At 32.9% G+C, this 19,566-nt stretch overlaps 1 long non-coding RNA gene across 1 annotated transcript; it reads left to right on the top strand.

Moving 5' to 3' along the window:
• Positions 1 to 12,133: 12,133 nt before the first annotated feature.
• On the top strand, positions 12,134 to 16,444 carry LOC131039869 (uncharacterized). The gene is made up of 4 exons (XR_009104731.2): positions 12,134 to 12,402; positions 12,529 to 12,692; positions 12,809 to 12,997; positions 16,153 to 16,444. It is a non-coding gene; the product is annotated as an uncharacterized LOC131039869 (long non-coding RNA).
• Positions 16,445 to 19,566: the final 3,122 nt, after the last annotated feature.

A 19,566-nucleotide genomic window follows, 5' to 3' on the forward strand; every position in this document is an offset into this window, starting at 1 on the left:
AAAAAAATTAGAAGTCCACCTTGTCATTGTTTGCAAGTGACCTATTGTACACACACTACATATAAAGTGCCAAAATCATCATTTTGGGGGGCGTACTTTGATTGATTGAATTTGTGGGGGGTGTCTCTTGTGCTTTTGTGCTCTTGTGTTCCTTCCTTTTTACTGCTATGGGTTCTTCTAATTTTCCTCTCTTAATTCCTCATAATTATGCTACTTGCAAAATTGATGCATGGAGTAAAGTTATGGAAAAAGGACTAACTCATTATATTGATGGAACTATTGTTGCTCCCACTGATCCTAAGGTTGATCCTGTTGGTTAGTTGGATTTGCTCACTAAAAATATCATGGCAATTGGTACCTTAAGAAAGTATGTATCAAAGGATCTCATTTTTTATATTGAGAAATGTACTCTAATCAAGGATGATTGGTAAAAGTTTTGAGACTTGTATGGTCAAGTTGATGAGATTATGGGATATCAAATTGATAGTGATCTCACCATGTTAGATCCCAAGAACTTTGATACTATACAAGATTATGCCACTAAGGCAAAAGAATTGAGGGCACAACTCAAGGATTGTGGCATTGATAAAAAGGATACTCAATTGATCTTCACTTTCATGGGTTCAAGCTACACAATTCCTACATTTGATGCTTTCACTGAAATGTTAATGATGGAACAAACTAAGTTGATAAGCATGGGCATTCTTAAGACTTCTAAGTCTCAAGCATTAGTGGCAAATCAAGGGAACAAAGGAAATCAAGGAAAGGACAACTCAAACAAGAAGAAATGGCAATCAAAGCCTAAGGACAAAGCACCATCTTCTCCACAACAAGGGGATTCATCCTCTTCCAAGAGGGACAATTCACCAAAGATAGAGAGACCTACTTTTGCCTATTGTAAAAAGGTTGGTCATGATGAGCATCATTTCCATTCTAAGAAGATTGATGAGCTCACACACATCCTCAAAAAGCACAACATTGATTTGCCTAATGTCTACAAGAAAGATGATTCGTCAACTTCCACTTCCTCACAATCAAAAGGGAAAGGGAAAACATTCATGGTTTCTATAAGTGGGAAGACTCACTCTTTTGGGATAAGAAAAGGAAAAGTTCTTTGTGCTACTACATGTCATGATTCAGGAATATGGCTTCTAGATTCAGGAGCTTCTCATCATATGGAATCTTTGCAGTCTATGTTCTCTTCATTTGATCCTTGCACCATGCTGTAGATTTTGATGGGAAATCATACATACATGGATGTGAATAGGAAAGGATCTATTTCCATTGGGGATAATTCCTCAATGATGTGTTGTGTGTACCCCATTTGACAAACAATCTCCTTTCTATCTATCAAATCACACATGACGCAACTAAGAGAGTTGTGGAGTTCACACCTAAGTCAGTTTTCATTACAGACTTGGAGACTAGAGATATCATTGCGACTAGGGTGGTTGATCATGCATCTCAGTTATACTCCTTTTCAGATTTTGTTGATGATAATGATTTCACATATTATGATTCTTCACATGATGATCACACTTCTTATGATGTCTCAGATATTGAGGAGAGCTTTGGGTACTTGAACTTGGGGATTCTCACATGTGACCCCATTCTTGAGCCTTTTATTTCATCTCCCCCTATTGATATCACATCACCTATTGCACCTAATGATGCAGATAGTGCGATAGTTTTGCCTTCATGTGATTCAGTGCAGCAGGATATTCATTGTCTTCCAGCTTCAGTTTCATGGGATGATTACTTGACAGAAATTATAGGTTTGTTTGTGGAATCCTAAATTGCAGACTTGGGAGACATCATTGATGATATTTATCTTCTCTTTGATGAAGATGATCCTTCTTTGATTGTTGTGAGGGAACACTCTAGCCCTCTTGTTCATTCTCTACATGATCATTCTTTCAAGGTTGACATGATTGTGGATACTTAGTAACAGTTGGAGGAGGTCTCTTTATGCTTAGAGGAGACATGTGAGTCTTTGGATCATGTTCTACATCCATCTCCACTAGATCTTGGAGTGCCCTTTTTAGCAGTGTGGAGCAGTTCACCACCTTTGGAGGGGGTAACTTTCAGCGTCGACATGGGGACACTTGAGCATTTTTCAGAGACTTCATTCATCATGAGTTTTTTTCCTACATCCTCCCTTTATGATTGGGGAGAGTTCATGCATACACCTTTGGTTTTGTTTCTTCCTAAGGGGAGGAATGTTGTTCAATGTTTGTGGAGCATTTTCTTCATATATCATCGAGCTTCTATCATTGGTGCGAATTCTACATTGAGGGGGGGCTTCCTAGCTTCTCTTCTTCTCTCATATGGGGGGGACTTTTTCCTCACATGGGGTTTCATTCATCACATACTTATATGAGAGTTCTCTTGTATAGGTTTCATCTCTTTTTGAGGGAGGGTTTTTTCCCATTGGGTTTTTCTCTCTTTCCCCATTTTGTGAGAGATTTCATTGCATTGGTTTGCATGCATTTGCATTTGTACATGGGTACCTAACATGGCCTAATAGCCGGGACCCATCTTGCATTGCTTAGTTGCATTGTAGACTTAAGTGCATTCCCCTAAGTTACACTTAAGGGGGGGGTGTTGGTGTAAATAATTATTCATCTTGGATATTATTACACCTTACTTAAGTTTACTTAAGATAATGCATTTCATAGTAATTTGGGTATGAGACACTTGGGTGTTTGTGCCACATTAGGATAATGTGTGTAGGAGAATTTACACCTTTTATTGTGTGATCTTGTTATTACTCTATCATATCCACTTATTGTGGAGTGATAGTTCCACCTTCGGTGGGTGATCCACCTCATGTGGAATATTTTATTGTTTTTCCTACCTACTACACCTATTTCCTACCTACCCTTGTTTCTTATTGAGCCACATGTCATGTTTGTGTGCTCACATATCCATATAGCCTTGCCTATATATGCAAGTTCATATTCATTGTATGTAATGGCTATTGATCATTTATCTATTGATGAGAATACTGTTTATTCTTGTCCTATATTTTGTCTCTCTATTTATACATTTCATATTCACATCAGCCACATTAGCACTTTTCTTTGACTGATTACCTTTCTTTTTCCAGCAATCTTTGGCATAATGTCGAAACTTATGACAATTAAATAACTCTACATTGCTCTTGTCGTATCTTTGATTTGAGTTGTTGTTCTTCTTGGCTTGTTTGGAGTTATTTTGAGATATTCTCACTCCCTTTTGGTTGTTTACTCATCCTGAGTTGTCTTCATTGCCACAACCTCAACCTCTTGAACTCTTTCCACCATTTCTTCCTCTTCCACTGCCTCTTGCATTGGCTTGAGATTTGAAATTTTTCTCCTGGGAAGAATTAGCAAACCTATTTAGGCGTTGGTCATGGGTTTTAAGACAACCCATCAACTGATCAACTGTCAAAACTGAAAAATCTTTTGACTCTTTAATGGTAATCACTATTGCATCAAAATTTGATTGCAAACTTTGGAGGATTTTCTCAACAATCCTCTGCTCCTTCATGGTTTCCCCATTTGACCTCAACTGGTTCAATAAACCAAAGACTCTTGTATGAAAATTTAAAATGGACTCTCTATCCTTCATTTGAAGAGTCTCAAGATCTCTTCTAAGCATCTAGAGCTTCACCAATTTAACTTTGTCAGTCCCCTTGTAGCTAGTTTGGAGGATTTCCAATGCTTCCTTAGCATAGTTAGCTGCTCCTCTTCTGGGATAAATCCCCTCTATCAAGGCTGCTTCAATCAAACTCAATGCCTTAGCATCTTTCCTCCTTGTTTCCCTCAAATAGTTCTTTTGATTGTTTGTGAGGGCAACATACTGAGTTGGATTAGTTATATCCACAAACCCAGTCACACAAAGTTCCCACAAATCATTTGCAACCATGATGATCTACATCTTGTTGGCCCAAACTTCATAATTTTGTCCATTAAAAGATAGAGGGTGTTGTCAGCTCTTTCCTTCATCTCTAGCCATGTCTCCTACACACAAAAAACACCCATAAAATACAAATGCCCAAACTTGAGGATTTAGGGCTCTATAGCTCTATATCTTTGATACCCTTTGAAGAGATCAAAATCTCTCAAGCTGGGCGGACCCAAAACAATGCACACAGAGACTGTTGTCTCAATTCCTAAACAGCTGGGAATACACCCAAAGAAATAAAGTTAATAAAATGCAAGGAGACATGCAAAATTTCTTGATTTCTATTAAATGATTGGAGATTACAAAAATAAAAAATACAAACTCAGAAATGTCTACTGACTAAAATCTACAGGAAGCGATTAGGAGTTGCATTGTTCTACACAAAATAGAGCTTCTCTAAGCTCACTACAAACACATGCTTTCTTAGAGATGCACACAGTAAGGAGCAATCACTTCTCTATTGACTAACTACATAGTCAGGAGCTATCTTGATCAACTAGAAAACACACATAAACTGTTACTGTTAACTTCTATTCCATGCACTCACTCTGGAGTTTCACTTCTCTCTGATCTTCTCTCTGTTCTGTTGAACTCTTTGAACTAACTCACTCTATCTCACAAAAGCTGGAGAACATTTTCTCCTTTTGTCCACATGTCGTCCATTCGAAATTCCCTCTTAGAATTTCAAATTAATAATTGCCTACCAAATTAATTGCTTTGCTTCACGTTAGTAGCTATTGGACGGAGATCGCAAAGTCAATCTCCTCTAGGCTATTTTGTTGTAGCTCTCTTGATAGGTAGGTGGGGAGTTACGTGGGGGGTAGACCTATAGGCTTAGGGAAAAAATAAATTCCAACAAAGCCACATTCCACAACCATTGCTAGTACTCTCCCTAACTGCAACAAAGGAGGTCTTTTGAGAAAGTTAACAACATCCATCAGCCCTTAAGAAGAGAGGTTATGCAATATAAATAATAGGAGCTTATGAAAGGCAGAGAATAGACTATGGGATCCTTCCTTTTGAGTCAAAGTTGCTCAGATCAATGGGGAAGAAAGCAGTGAAAGATGGCAATTGGAAATATTCAACGTAGGTTAACTCAAGCTTGATTGCTTGCAGCTACATATCTAGAGGTTTTCATGAATAAATTCAAGTTCCATACACATACCTTTATTTATTTTTATTAATTATTAATATTTTTGTTAAACAATTCGCCTACCTTGCGCATGGCTTTATCTTTTGGTGCTATGTATTTTGTGTACTTTTTATTGCTCAAAAAGTTAGATTAAGCTTCTCTCTTTGACATTATGAGATTTTGTGAGGAAATAATAATTATTTTAGTTGAGATATGCACCACTATTCTTTGTAAAGTGGAATATACCCTAGTTAGTGTTAATCGAAATAGTTTTCTATGTATTGAAAGCTATATTATTCAAATTATCACAATATGAACATAGCACCTTTAGATTGTAGAAAAAAAATTGTGCTGATAAGTCAATAGCAATTGTAGTTGTCAATAATTTTAGGGTCAAAAGGACTATGATTTATATGATGTTTATAGGACCAAAAAATCTTTAACTATATTTGAATATGTTGTTGAATTCTTCTTTCAAAGTTGATTTAGATAAGACAATGTCGGATCTTGTCGATTGGTAAGTTTAATCTATATTCAAAATAATGCTTCAGAGGTTTTTTGTGGGGAATTCTTGAGAATCATGAGATGGTTAGTAATTTAAAAATAGTAAAATGAAGGTTGTTATCTCTGAATGGGTCCTTATTAAAAAGTGTTAGTCCTATTGATTTTTGATAGGGAAAACCTTCAGTAGATTGAAGATCATAATTCTTGAGGTCTTTGCTCTGTAAAACAATTTCATATGTTTATGAATTGGGTGTTAATAATTCAAACCATATAATTGAATATTCTTCATATTGGAACATGTGATTATTATTATTGGACACACTACTATTACTAAAACAATAGAAGAGATGAAACATTTAAATATAGAAATAGTCATTTGAGTAGTTAAATAATATATCGTCCTTTCCTTAAAAATAAATTACACAAAAGAAACATAATAAACTATGTTATAGCACCATGCAACTCACTTCTAGTGAGATTCAAACATTATTATATCTCAAAATGGAACATCATGGTTATAATCAACAATAGGTACCTTGTACTTAGTCATAAGGTGATAACTTCAAGATCTACCAAACATATGATAGATGTGTATTTCCTAACATAATTAAGGTAATAAGAGATAGGAGGTTAAAGGCTTTTTATAACTACAAGATATATAATGATCTCTTGGGTAAAAGGACCTCCATATTAAATCTATTATGTGAATTTTGAATGGAAGTATTTTCCTATGGTTTTCTGTGAGCCAGGGTAGTTTTTTGTTAAGTTGTGAATTTAGATACTAGTTTGATAAAACCAACCTTTGGACATTCAAATTGGTTTATGATGAATAACAAAGGGAATTTGAGTTAAAAACCTCGATATCCAAAGGGGAAGTGCTATTGTATGGGCTGGTAAAGTATGACTTAGTTATGATTTCTCAAGTATTGTTATGTGTTATTAATAAATGAAACCTTAATTTTGGAGAACCTATGCATAGGTACTTTGAATTTTGAGAGAACTAGTGAGAATTACTACATGTAACTTTGAACCATTTGGAAGCAAGAACATAGTTGGTCCTTAAGTGAAGGATGCCCCTGTGACCTCAAGTTTGTAGGGAAAGGGTCTAGGGGGGATAATTGTAGATAATGGTTTTGTATCTTATTTCACCTTCCCTCTTTCGAGGCTATAGAGGAGGCTAAAATGTGTAATGGATGGTTATTAAAGAGTTAATAAAAATTAATAACTTGTATATAATATGTAATATGCCTTCAGATAGAAAGTTGAAGAAGTGATCATGGGTTGACTACCTTATATATTTGGTATCTTATTAAGGGTACATGTTGAGTTGAGGCCATCTTTTGTTGGTTCTATGTAATTGTTATCATGAGTTTGTGAAATTTAATCCTAGACCTAAAAGCTTTTAAATTGCTAGATTGTGATACACTTATCTATTTTCTAGTATTGTAAATCTTGTTATGTATGACCCACAAAAGTGTAAATCATTGGTATATTCATGCAGTGACAGGAAGCCATTGTACTATGCTAATGATCGATGTTTGGGCTACTGCAAGGGATTATTCAATATTTACCTAGTTCACAGAGGTGAAGTTGCCAAGGCTACCCTGGATATGATATGGTAACAGTTAGTAGGCTGTGATTGGACTGTGCCAATGGCAAATGCCTAGGCCTACTATTTTATCTTTTCAATTAGCCAACATTCACTTGGTTCATAGAGGTGAAGGATTGTTAAGGGTTATCTAAGATTTGATACAATAATGATTGCACAGGTAGTTAATTTACCATGCAGGTAGGAATAACCAGAACTAATGTTACCCAAGATTTTTAAAAAGATAGATAAAAGAAAAACTAATGTCACTAAATGGTATATGTCAGAAATTACTTCTTCCTAGTTGGATAGACTTGTCATCAACAACCTATAGGAAATTGAAGTTAGAATCCACTAGGCTAGGTTGGTTCACTACTTGTGGGTATCCTTTGGATTGAGGATGGACACGCGATGTAGCATGGGATGCACCGAAACCTCTTCTTAGTTGTCAGATGGTATACTTGACCTATTGGGTTGAGGATGGACTTGGGGTGTAGTATGGGATGCATTGAATCCTCTTCCCAATTATCCACTAGTGCATAAGACTAATTAAAGGAATGGGAGCCATGGTGTAGTGCAAAATACACTGAGATTAGTTTTCTCTCTAGGATGTACTTTGGATAGGAGACAATTACCTATTATGGATATCTCATTCACTATTATCCTTGTGATTCTTGTTTATGAGACAATCACTATTATCTTTGTGATTCTTGTATATGAGTTTGTCACTATTATCTTTGTAATGTAGGTATGAGCCAGTCACTATTATCTTTGTGAACCCTATATGATCCAATCACCATGTATGTGATGTATGGTGGAACTAGTCAGGTCATGTATCCTATGTACTTGTGATGTGTATGAGCTAGTTCCTTGTGTATATGTGATGTATGTTTGAGACAATCACGAGGTGTGTGAGATATAATATGGCCCTTACGTATATGTGTACATTAAACACTATTGATTGGTAATGTTGAGTATGTAGCTAATACTTGGTATCAATGATTATTATTTTATCATAATGGGACTAAGTTAATAGCTTACAATTGATGAATAGTCAAATTTTAAAGAGATCAAAGATCTCATACAAGAGGAGAGAACAATCTCCCTCTAACATTGAATACAAACTGTGAAGCCTCTTGCTTCTCACAAGAGGATACATAGGTAGCATCATCATGAATGAACCCTTGAGGCTTAGGTATGGGTTTAGTGATGACCTCAATTATGGGTGCTTAACACTTTTGAGTTAAGATAAAAATAGTTTCATCGAGTTGAAACCACTAGGGTGAAAAAAAAATAACGAAGTCAACACTTCTAAGATAATTGGAAAAATATTTGGTCAATTAGTTGATAATGGATGTTTAAAAGAAAAATGGAGTGTCCAAGGGGTGGAGCTTACAAAATGCTAGATTACAAATTTGTTGTTTGTTCTTGTGTAATTTGTAAATTAATTTTCTTTAATTTATTTGAGCTAACTTGATTTTTTATCTTGATATTTATCTAGATATTTGGGAACATGACAATATTTATAAATTATTAAGAATTCCTTTTACCATTGTTGTTGGGTAGAGCTAGACTCCTTTTAGAGCACCAATTGAAGTGTGTCAATGCAAATTATTTCATTATTCTTTGATGTTTGAATTTGATATATTAAATATATTTAAATTTAACAACACGAATAAAATATCACACTAACTAGTACTTAATCACCCTAGACAAGAAAATTAAATTTTGGGAACTAGTCAAATTTTAATTAAATAAAAATTTATATTAGGGTGCAGTAGTTTTACAATTGTGTACATAATCTCACAATCATAAACTATACTTTGAGACAATAAGGAGCTAAAACATAGTAGAAAGTATGTGCATATGACTAATACATGAGTGACATGTAAAACATAGAAGGGGAACATGGGAAAGGGATTAAGTGGTAGGTGCATCTATACATGTGTAATAAGATAGGTGGATAAGATATGGAAGGAATTTGAATTTTCATGAGATTATACCATTTTTCAATATGTTTATTTCAATGAACTCTTTCAAAGATACATAAAATTAAATGGGAAATGGTATATATATTTAAAAATATGTATATATTTAAGTATTAATATCATAGTGAAAAAATATTAATCTTATGTGTACAATTATTGGGTAGCAATATATATGCATTGGAGTATTTCATATTAACAATTCATCTTATCACAAATATAAAAGGTGAGAACAATAAATACCATTTAATAACGTGTTCAAAAAGGTTTCAGTGTTCAACTATTGGTCCATTTGTGTTGGATATAAGTTGTATTTTATATAATAATGTGTTGTTTTAATAAAAAAAATAAAAATTGTGATAAGTATTGTTCCTTTTGTGTGATAGATATAACAAAACATTTATTATTATTAATAGGTGTTTGGACCATTTAAGTTGCATTTAAGTCATATCTTACATAGAAACACAATACTCTACTAATAACAAATCATATTTTTTATTAAATTTTGGTTGAATGTTTTGATCAAAGATTTTTTTTGAACAATTCATATTAGACATGTAAATCATACATTCAAACCTTAATGTAGATAATTAAATATCCCTTTTACATTTCAAAAAAAAAATAAAAATAAAGACCATATAGACTACATATTTAGGAAGTTATCACGGTCCCTCTCCCCTATTATCCTTGCATATGAAAAACTAAATAGAATATTACAACAGCAGTGACAAGTTTTATAGACTGTGGAAGCGATTGAATAGAATAAAAACAAAAAGAACAAAAAAAACTTAAAACTGCTTTATTACAGCGTAGACATGCAGTAAAGCATCAGAATAAAACTTAACGAGAAAAAAAAAACAAAAAACAAAAACAAAAAACGGATCTCCAACGCATCATATATTCAATCTTATCTAATCTCCAATGCATCGATCGTATCTTTAAATGCTGCAAGTAATTACCTATGTTATTGCTTCGTTCTGGGATCTCTGTTAGGTGACCCTATAAACCAAACGACTATATAGTTCAAAAGACTATAAAAAGTTTGTAGCTTATATTATAGGAGATACTCAGAGAATTGAAGTTTGTAGCTTCGGATTTTGTTTAGTAGAAACCAAAAAATTAAAATGTGGAAGCTCTTCTTAATTGCTGCTATAGGTGCAGGCACTGGATATTTCGCAGGATGTATGAAGAAGAAGAGAGAGACAAGGAGCTGTTTTCCTGAAAAGAAAAAAGTCCAGGGTGATGGGCTTTGTGCTAATGGTTTGTTAGGACAGTCAACCTCAATTCAACAATTAAAGATTTCCTATGTGGATAACTATGCTGTATTACCATATGAATTAGATCTTTTGGAGAAACAGCATGAAGGAAAAATTGCAGAGCTCGAGATGCAATTGAAATCCGTGGAGGCGAAGTTGTGTGCAAAAGAAAGAGAGCTTCAACAATGGAAGGATTGGATTCTGAACATTCATTTGGGTTCACTTCAGGCACTGGCCCTAACGCTCATCTTGCTTTTAAATTTTCTCCTTGTTTTTCACCTTCACATTTACTAAGTTTTTATTTAATGTATTTATCTAATTCAATGGATGTTTATGATTTTCAGGTGGAAAAAAAATTGCAGAGCTTAAGATGCAATTGAAAGCTGTGGAGGCGAAGTTGAGCTTCAAAGATGGATATTTCGCAGGATGTATGAAAAGAAGAAGACAGAGACAAGGAACTCTTTTTCCGAAAAGTAAGAAGTCCAGGGCGGGCTTTGTGATAATAGTTTGTTAGTTCAGTCGACAATTAAAGATTTATGATGGTGTATCACCATATGAGCTAAATCTAAAAATTGCAGAGCTAGAGATGCAATTGAAATCCGTGGAGGCGAAGTTGTGTGCAAAAGAAAAATAGCTTCAACAATTTGCTGAACATTCATTTGGGTTCACTCAGGCACTGGCCATAACACTCATCTTGCTTTTAAATTTTTTCTTTTTTTTAATCTCACATACTTCCATTTAATGTATTTATCTAAATCAATGGATGTTTAAAATGAATTTCAGGTAAGACTCCCCAACATATTTGAGATGGCAAGCAATGACAATGGAGAAAAACTGTACTTTTCAGCACAAGAGGATGATCCAAGTCATCTGACGTTTCAGCACAAGAGGATGATCTTCGAATGCCATGGGAGGGTCACTGGAATTCACTGCAGAACAACTTGACTACTGGGTGAAAGAAAATCTGTGGACAATGAGCTGGCTTATTGTAATCTTTCACATTTTACAACTATGAACTGAACATTAGGCCCTCAATTTTACAGCTCAAGTTTCTGTTAATTGTCGTACAATTGAGCTTATAATGTAATCTTCTGGGAAAGAGAATCTAATTTGAAAAAATTGAAAGTTTAATTATTTCAATTCGATTTAGTTTCTGAATTCGTTTATGTGCTAAAATATATGCTAGGGTTTCAGCTTTTGTTATTTTTCGAATTTGTTTATTTCTGGATTTGCAATGGGGCTAAACTTTTTCTGTTTTTGAAATTTTATTATATTATAATTTTGCCTGCTGAACAAAAATCTATTTAGATGAATACTAATGAAAACAATGTATAATTTTAACGAGACGAATTTTATGCGGCACTTCTGGTCAGATCCTTGGTTTTATGTACTTCCATTTATTAGTTCGTGCCTGCAGGAAACTGGGCTGGAACATTAACTCGTGATTAATCTTCAACCGTTGCAAGCAATAGAAGATCAGATTTTCCTTCTTTTCGTTTTAGTGCTATGTTCAATCTAAGAAACATGACAATTTTTTAAACTGAAGATTTAAGAAAAATATTTTTAAATTTGATTCGATTGAATTCGGTGGTAGCAGATTGTCAGAAGGAAAATGGGAATTACACGAGGAGAGAACGCATGTATGCCAAGGTCTCTAGCAGAGTGTTACAGACTGTAGATTTAGCAGAACAACCTCAAATGAAAAGTCCAAATTAAATGATGCTCGTGGCACCTTGCAAGGTGATTCACGTAGCCAAACTGTTGCATGAGTGCCTCGTTGCATACCAGTTTGACAGGTATCTCAACTTCTTCCTTAGGTTATCCCACATTTCAAAAACCCTTCCTAGTGCCTGCTGGTATTTCCGTCCACCCATCTCTCTGCTTCAAGATTAATGATTTGCCATCCTTTCTGCTTCAAGATCCACCTTTGCCTGCACCAAAATCGCGAAGTATAGTGCTACAATCAGATAAAAAAACTGAAAATTCAAGGTGACTTCTGCTTATGTTTCTGCCATTTTTTTTAATTTAAGTTCTAAGTTTCAAGCGTTTAAAAAAAATCAAAATTTCACATTTTCTTGATATCATTCTCTGTTAACGAAGTGATTATTGGGGTAGGAAATTGCACCATGCCAGTTGATTCCCATGAGTTGCAGTTAGTTTGCTTCTCCCTCTGATAGTCTCAGTTTGCACCTGCAATTTCTACCTTGAATAGTCTAAGCCATCTGGTGGCCATATGCAGTTCAATTCATGTCCAGGTTCACATATGGTGGGATTCTCATGTATGAAATTGTTTGTGGACATATATCACAATTGTTTCAATTTAGGTCTTCATATAATCATGTTAAATCCAGTGCTAATTAATTTTGAAATTGTCCGTTTGTTTGGTGATTTATAGAAATATTTGGCAACGGGCTTTACCATAGTTGCAGGAGGCTAGATACAGGTGGCGATTAGGGTTCCAGTTTTGGGTTTTGCACGTCAGGTGGGGTATAACAATATAAAACAATAGCATGAGCATGATGTAGCGTTATCAAATCAAAGACAACACAAGTTGGCTCAAATATCTGCAGTCTCGTCCATTCTGGTAAAGTTCTGCTTTTCAATATAATTATGTTAAAGCAAAATGTTGAATTTCTTATTTCTTCTCGATTTGTCTTTCCTGTTTTTGCTTTTCAAAAACTTCATTAAGAAAAATGTTTGATTCCTTACTTCTTCTTGATTTGTCTTTCTTCAAACCACACTAAATTAGTCTTCAGGATGGTAATAGATAGACAAATTGGACCTATACTACTTTCTTGATCCCCAAATGCATTTTGTTTTAACTTTTACTAGATTACATGATTAGTTGCATCTGTTCTGGGATTCTGGCCTTAAGGCGAACAAACAAACGGGTCTAGGCATAGGCTGAAATGCATTCAAAGAAAGGGCAGTAGTTTTATGGGGGCTAAAAATAGCAGAACCCATTGTAGCAGCAACAGGAGCAAAGATGACATTCCTTCCATCTCGAACAGCAGGAGTAAAAATGGCATTCCTTCCGTCTCCAAGTGCATAACTAGTTTAAGATCGATAGTCAGAGCCAGGCAGTCAAGCTAGTTACCTGCATCGCTAGTTGTTTACATGAGAGTGAATTTGATGATAGAAGAGACCGAGAAGCAGGGTGCGAAAGCACGGATTTGCATCCACATGTTCATTGCTATCCATATTCATAAGAAACCCTCAAATCTACTCTTCTAAATTAGAAAAAAAATAAAATATCAATCTCTACAACACATAAAAACAAACATATAACTAATGGATTGACAGTTTCAACATTGAATTAGATGACATGGTTTTCAAGGTGAGCAATCTAATCTTCAACATCACGATAAAAATTTAAATTTCAAAATGATTATTCAACTTCCTAGCTATGTGATTGTCTTAACATTTGTGTGGATTTTGTATAAGATTTGAAGTTTTCGTAGAGCATAATTTTTTTCCCCTTGCCAGCTTCTCAAAATTAATTTTATAACAGCTCCATTCCAAGAGATTGAATGGGAAAATGGATCTCAAAAAACTTAAGATTAAATCTTAGCAATAAGAAGGTTTCAATTCTTAAGGCTAAAACTAAGATTCATTAAACCAAACAAAATCATATTTGTTAAAACTTTTGAGGAACCTTGAAAGTATATCTCTTTAGCAATGAAGTCTGGGGCATCAATAGAAAGTGATATGGATTGACAGTTTCAACATTGAATTATATGACATGGTTTTCAAGGTGAGCAATCTAATCTTCAACATCACGATAAAAATTTAAATTTCAAAATGATTATTCAACTTCCTAGCTATGTGATTGTCTTAACATTTGTGTGGATTTTGTATAAGATTTGAAGTTTTCGTAGAGCATAATTTTTTTCTCCTTGCCGGCTTCTCAAAATTAATTTTATAACAGCTCCATTCGAAGAGATTGAATGGAAAAATGGATCTCCAAAAACTTAAGATTAAATCTTAGCAATAAGAAGGTTTCAATTCTTAAGGCTAAAACTAAGATTCATTAAACCAAACAAAATCATATTTGTTAAAACTTTTGAGGAACCTTGAAAGTATATCTCTTTAGCAATGAAGTCTGGGGCATCAATAGAAAGTGATGCACTGTTTGGAGTGTCCCCAGAAGTTGCAGCTGTGTCATTCCATTGAATATGTGTATTGCTTGCTAGGCTAAAACTAAGATTCATTAAACCAAACAAAATCATATTTGTTAAAACTTTTGAGGAACCTTGAAAGTATATCTCTTTAGCAATGAAGTCTGGGGCATCAATAGAAGGTGATGCATTGTTTGGAGTGTCCCCAGAAGTTGCAGCTGTGTCATTCTATTGAATATGTGTATTGCTTGCTCCTTCTCCATGTAAGCTGATATTTGCTTTGGTTATACTACTAGTTACCTTTTTTCTTATCAATCAAGACACACAAAAATTCAGATGGTATTAAATGATAACATGTACAAAATGTGAGGAGACCTTAAACTAGTGGACACCAATAAAAACTTGAAACAGATTTATTGAGTCCAAGTTAAGACACAGAAAAATTGATATTGTATTAAATGATAATATCAAATGTGTGAGAAGATCTTAAACAAATTTACTCAGCCTAAGTTGGGACTCACACATATGTGCCCGCTTTGATATTTATGACAAGTCCTTTGTATACTATTGTCAGGCACAAAATTAATTGTTGCCTCCTGCACTGTACTGTAATTTCCAGTTTTAGATTGACTACATCAATTTGAATAGTTGCGATATGATTTTCTGTAATTGATTTTGTTGCTGCTGCTCTTGGGGGCCTGATGATATTTTGGGGAAGAGTTGTTCAATTGCCTTAAGTTCCATTTCCCTCTATATAGGTCTTCAGTATAGAATTTTCTTGAGGGGACCATGGCCCTTTCTTGATAGTACCTTTATCACAACAACGTGCTCTGCCTTGTTATAGAACCCCAAGTAAGATTGAGGATCTTTTCAATCAAATAGTTTAATGGTTAAAAGGTAATTTTTTTCAAGATGACACTCCATAATCAAATTTCATTTCATTACTTTTAAAATTATGATTAACAATTTAATTAAATATTTTAGTAGAACCATTAAACATACATAAATTTTCCTCTCCTAGTGTTTTTTGTTCTGTCATCTAACATTGTTTAAAATACACTATAGAAAACAAGTGGAAGAAGTTTATATCATATATTGGGCCTGGTCTTCTTGTGTCCATAGCCTAATTGAACCCTGTCACTATAATCGGCTTTACCTCCTTTAACATTTGCAAATGATTATGTTGAGAGCTTGTTCAATGGCTTCCACATATACTTTATACAATGTTTAATTACAGTCATTTAAGAATTTATAGCATTTACTCCTTGTTTTTATTGAAGACAAGATTTTGTCTTTCAGTGTTGAAGTGTTCTGTCTTTTTCAACGTTCTTTCAATATTAGAACAAGTATAGTCATTAGTCCTAGATTTATTGCTTATTACTAAAATCTATCTAAACATTTGAGTTTGACAAATTGTATATGAAACTCATATACAACATTTCAAAATTTTAATAATTCAAATTAATCTGTCACCTCCTTCCTATTCTAGATAATTGTCATGATGGCACTATTTTCTTAGTTATTTCCTTACCTCCTTCCTATTCTAGATAATTGTCATGATGGCACTATTTTCTTAGTTATTTCCTTATGATGTATAATTCTGGATGGCAACACATCAAAGAGAACCCAATGAAGACATGAAGAATTTATGATTCTGGATGGCAACACATCAAAGAGAACCCAATGAAGACATGAAGAATTTATGTTGGATGATTGGAGCTTTGCATTCAATAATATAGAGATTACAGTCCAAACCTTATCAAACAAAAACAACAATGTTTTGCCACTCTTTGGGCAGGAACTTCGCTGCTCTGCAACTCTTGTCTATATTGATATTCTTGTTGGTCTAATTGTTTTGAAGATAAGGTTGTTTTCTATTGTTGAGTTGGTTAAGTATAGGTTTTTGTTTAATATAAGCACTATTATTAAAAGATGTTTAAGTATGGCTTTAGCTTTCTCAGGTTTAAGCTTTTTATTTACTACATTAGCTAGTCTATGGATTTTTTTTTTATATTTCTTTTGACAATATAATGTTATATGTAATCATATGTAATTTATTCTTATAAGAAATTAAAAATTTACAAGTGTTAAGTTGGAACTTCGCTGCTCTGCAACTCTTGTCTATATTGATATTCTTGTTGGTCTAATTGTTTTGAAGATAAGGTTGTTTTCTATTGTTGAGTTGGTTAAGTATAGGTTTTTGTTTAATATAAGCACTATTATTAAAAGATGTTTAAGTATGGCTTTAGCTTTCTCAGGTTTAAGCTTTTTATTTACTACATTAGCTAGTCTATGGATTTTTTTTTTATATTTCTTTTGACAATATAATGTTATATGTAATCATATGTAATTTATTCTTATAAGAAATTAAAAATTTACAAGTGTTAAGTTGGTTTTGATGGGATATAGAATATTTTTAATTGGATTCTATATAAGTTTAACATAATTTTACTTTTAATATTAAATTATATTAATTTAATAGTTTTTGTTAATAATATAATTATGTTTAATTTTTTAGGTATTTTTATTTCTGCAAATCATTTCAATTTTGAGATTGAATGTGTGTTCTTTTCATGAAATCGCATGCATCAATCTCAAATATTGATTTTTATTAGATTTATAGGTATTTATATAATTATTTTTTTAATTATTCCTAAAGAATCTCAAATATTGATTTTTATTAGATTTATAGGTATTTATATAACTATTTTTTTAATTATTCGTAAAGAATTCCATATATGGTGTAAACCACCTATTTTTTAAAATCAATTAATTTCAAAAAAGAAATTTTTAATGACAAATAAAAAAAGAAATATATATATATAGATAAACATTATTAAATAGAAAAAGAATAGTGATTAAAAGGAAAATCTATCTTTTATTAATTTTTTTGATATGAATATATTTTAATAAAGAAAGAATTGACTTTATTCTAATTGTTCTTCTTTTTCCTTTACAAATTATTATTATATTATTTTGAATATTTATTTTAATTATTTATGTCTGAAATTACAAATAATAATTAAAATTATTAAAATTAATTATAATTATTTAACTTATGAAAATTTTAATTATTGTAAAATAATTATATTTTGAATTAATATCTTTTTCCTTTACAAATTATTATTATATTATTTTGAATATTTTTTTAAATTATTTATGTCTCAAATTACAAATAATAATTAAAATTATTATAATTAATTATAATTATTTAACTTATGAAAATTTTAATTATTGTAAAATAATTATATTTTGAATTAATATCTTTATTTTGTTACTATTTTTCTTTGTCTTTTAATGTTACCTTCCTTTCTTAGATATTTTATCTTATTTTTTTAATGTATTCCAAATTTTCTACTTCTTCTTGTAAGGATTAATGTTATAAGTTAAAATTTAATTTTAATTTTATATATATTATAAATAATTTAATATATAGTTTTTTCTTATTTAAATTTTATTTATTATACAATAATTATATTTGAATTGATTTTTAATTTACAAAATAAAATAAATTTCAACTTAAAACCTAAATTAAATGTTTAAATCAAGAGAGCAAGAGACTAAGAAACTAACTTTACATTTTCTCATTTGATGCCAATAATTTATGCATGGCATGTGTCCTTGGATAGTTATATTGAGGGTAGCATGTCATTTGATTATTGTCTCCATCTCTATCTCTCTCCACTATCTATATTTCCTTATCTCTCACTATATCTCTCTCTTTTACCCCTTTATCCTTCCCACTATACCTATCTCTCTATCTTCCCTTCTCTCTCCCTCTCTTCGTCTTGCACCCTCTTTGTATATCTCTCTATTTCTATATCCTCTCTCTCCCTCTCTCCCCCTCTATCTATTTATATATCCTTCTCCCTATTTATATCTATCTTCATATATCTTTCACTCATACACATTCCCTATTTCTCCCTCATTATCTATATCCTTCTCCCTATTTATATCTATCTTCAGATATCTTTCACTCATACACATTCCCTATTTCTCCCTCATTATCTCTATCTCTATCTCTATCTATTTATATATCCTTCTCCCTCTTTAAATCTATCTTCATATATCTTTTACTCACACACATTCCCTATTTCTCCCTTGTTATCTATGTCTCTATACTTATGTCATTCACATAGACACACACTCCCGATTTCTATCTCTATCTCTATCTCTCGATCTTATACGCTCATTTTCCTTCATCTCTCCTACTGTCTCTCTATATATCCCTTTGTACCTCTCCATATATCACTTCCTATATCTTTATCTTTGTATCTATCTCTCTATATCCCCCTCTCTCATTGTCACCCTCTTTCTATCTATATTTCTCTTTCCCCCTTTTTCTTTTTCCATCTCTCCCTCTCTCTCACCTCCTTCATATTTAAATTTTATATCTAGTCTCTCTCTTATCTATTCGTATACATCACTCCGTCTTTTTATATCTCTCTAATTCTACTCTATCTAATGCATATACATGCACTCCTTGTTTCTCTCTCCTTATCTCTATCAACTCTATGTATCCATCTTTCCCCCTTTATATCTCTCTCCTTCTCTCTAATGTTTAAACCTTTCTCTCTATTTCTTGTATGTGTCACCTTTTTTCTCTCTAATTCTTGATCCCTATATCTCTATCTACATATATATATCTCCCCACTTTCTACATATATATATCTCCCCATATATATATCTCCCCACTTTGTAACTATATATAATTATTTTCACTTCTCTCTCTTTCTTTTTACCTCTATCTATCTCTTTATCTTTACCTGTCTCTCATTTTATATTCCTATATATCTCAATATCTCTCTCTTTTTCCTCCAATGTATGTGCATCTCTCCTTCTACCTCTCCCTCTCCCCCTCTCTTTATATCTCTATCCCCCCCCCCCCCCCTCTCTCTCTCTCTCTCTCTCTCTCCTTATATCTCTATCTCCCTCTCCCTCTTCCTAGACCTTTTTGTCTATATATCTTTTCCTTTTTATCTCTATCTCTCTATATTTCTTCTTCCATCTCTCTCTACCCCTATATCTCTCCCTC

Source organism: Cryptomeria japonica, chromosome 7 (assembly GCF_030272615.1).
Source record: "Cryptomeria japonica chromosome 7, Sugi_1.0, whole genome shotgun sequence".
Classification (NCBI taxonomy): domain Eukaryota; kingdom Viridiplantae; phylum Streptophyta; class Pinopsida; order Cupressales; family Cupressaceae; genus Cryptomeria; species Cryptomeria japonica.